We start from the raw sequence: 3,061 nt of genomic DNA, 5'->3' as shown, positions 1-3,061 counted from the left end.
AATTAGAATTTAGAAAAATTAATATAGAATATAGAAGAAAATGGAATATAGAATGTAACATGTAGAACAGAATATGGAATACAGAATAGAGAAGAATAAAGAATATAGAAGAATTTAGAATATAGAATGTAGACTGTAGAATATTGAATATAGAATTGAGAATGTACAATATAGAATAGAGCAGGTGGAAGAATGTAGATTATAACAGAAGAATATAGAATGTAGAATAAGAAAGTAGAAGAGTATAAAATACAGAACATAGAAGAATATAGAATGCAGAATGTAGAATATGGAATATAGAATGTAGAATAGAAAAGTATATAGTATATAGAAAATTATAGAATTTAAAATGTAGAATAGGTAATAGTATAGAATACAGAACTTAGAAGAACATAGAATGTAGAATATCAAATGTAAAATATAGAATATGGAAAGGAGAATAGAGAAGAATACAACGTATAGAAAAATATAGAACATAGAACATTAAATATGAAATATAGAATACAGAGTATGGAATATAAAATATAGAAATATAGAGAATATAGAATACAGAAGAACATACAATATAGACTTTAGAGTATAGAACTATAGAGAACTTAAAACATAGACTATAGAATGTACAATGTAGAATACAGAATATAGCGTAGGAAATAATTAATAAAGAATATGGAATGTAGAAGAATACAGATTATAGAATATAAAATATGGAATAGGAAATACAGAAAACAGAAGAAAACAGAATATAAAGTATAGAAGATTATAGGATATAGAATTCAGGATAGAAATCAGATACAGAATATAGCAAAATTTGGAATATAGAATATAGAAGAAAATGGAATAAAGAATGTAGAATATAGAATATGGAATGTAGAATACAAAAGAATATAGTACGTAGAAGAATACAGAACATAGAACATAGAAGAGAGAACACAGAATATAAAAAAATAGAATAATATAAAATATATAATATAGGATATAGAATATAACAGAATATTGAATACAGAGTATTGAAGAATACAGAATATAGAATAATTGGAATATAGAATATAGAAGAATACACAATATTGAAAATACATTATAGAATACAGACAATAGAAGACTGTAAAATACAGAACATAGAAGACAATAGAATATAAATTTAGAATATAGGATATAAAATAATACAAAATATACAAAATTGAATATGGAAGAATATAGAATGTTGACAATTATGGTATATAGAATAAAAAACATAGGGTATGGAATATAAAATATAGAAGAATATAGACTGTAGAAAAATATAGATTATAGAATATAGAGTTTAGAATGTAGAAAAAAGAATGAAGAATACAGAATTCAGAATAGAGAATGTAGAAAATAATATAGAATACAGACAAATTTAGAATATAGAATTAGAATATAGAAGAATACAGAATGTAGAATGTAGAATATAGGTACAGAATATGGAATAGAGAATGAAAAATATAGAAGAATATAGAATGTAGACTGTAGAATATAGAATGAAGAATGTAGAATAAAGAATATAGAAGAATACATAATTATAGAATATAGATTATAGAATGTAGAATGTAAAATATAGAATACAGAAGAATATAGAATAAGGAATATTGAAGAATATAGAATATATAATGCACAATGTAGAATATGGAATATATTATATAGAAAAATATAGAATATAGAACATAGAACATCGAATTTGGAATATAGAATACAGGGTATGAAATACAGAATATAGAAAAATATAGACTATAGAAGAACATATATAAAATATAGAATATAGAAGAATATAAATTATACAATATAGACGATTATGGAATATAGAATGTAGAGTGTAAAATATAGAATACAGAATACAGAATGTGGAAAAATATGTAATATAGAATATGGGATATAAAATATAGAATAGAAGTACATAGAAAATGCAGAATATAGGACATACAATATCAAATATAGAATACAGAGTATGGAATATAGAACATAGAATATAGAATATCAAATATAGAAGAATACAGAAAATACAATATAGAATATAGAAGAATTTAGCATACAAAAGATAAAATATAGAATACAGAAGAATACAGTATATAGAAGAATTTAGAACATGGAACATAGAATATAGAATACAGAATATAAAAGAATATAGAATATAGAAGAATATAGATAATAGAAGAATATGGAATATAGAATATACATTATAGAAGAATATAGAATATTGAAGAATAGAGAATACAGAATATAAATTTTTTAAATATACAAAAATACAGATGAGAGACTACAGAATACAGAGCACAGAAGATAGAATATAGAAGAATATAGAATATTGGCAAATATGGTATATAGAATATAAGATATAGGATATACAATATAGAAGAAGTAGGAGAATACAGATTATAGAATGTAGAACCTAGAATATAGATTACAGAAGAATATAGAATGCAGTTTAGAAGGTAGAATAAATAATATAGAATTTAGAAAAATTTAGAATATAGAAGAAAATGGAGTATAGAATGTAGAATGTAGAACATAGAATAGAGAACAGAGAAAAGTAAAGAATATAGAATTTAGAATATAGAAAGTAGAATATAGAATACAGAATATAGATTATAGAAGAATATAGAATGCAGAATGTACATTAAAGCATATAGAAGAGAATAAGACACAGAACTTAGAAGAATATAGAACATAGAATGTAGAATACTGAGTACAGAGTGCAGAATATAGAATGTAGAATATAGGAGATGTAGAATACAGAATAAAATATATAAAATGTACAATATAGAATATAGAAAGTAGAAGTATACAGATTATAGAATACAGAAGAATAACAGAATTTAGAATGTAGACTAAAGAACATAGAATAGAGGATACAGAAGAATATAGATTATAAAATAAAGAAGAATGTAGAATATTGAATGTATAATATAGAATCAGAATATAGAATATAGAAAGATTTAGAACATAGAATGTAGAGTGAGAATATAGAATATAGAAAATGGAAGAATACAGAGTGAAGAATGTAGACTATAGAAGAATAAAGATTATAGAATGTACAATGTAGAAT

The sequence above is a fragment of the Elephas maximus genome, unplaced genomic scaffold, assembly GCF_024166365.1.
Source record: "Elephas maximus indicus isolate mEleMax1 unplaced genomic scaffold, mEleMax1 primary haplotype scaffold_76, whole genome shotgun sequence".
Classification (NCBI taxonomy): domain Eukaryota; kingdom Metazoa; phylum Chordata; class Mammalia; order Proboscidea; family Elephantidae; genus Elephas; species Elephas maximus.
Note: the sequence above shows the minus strand (reverse complement) of the source record.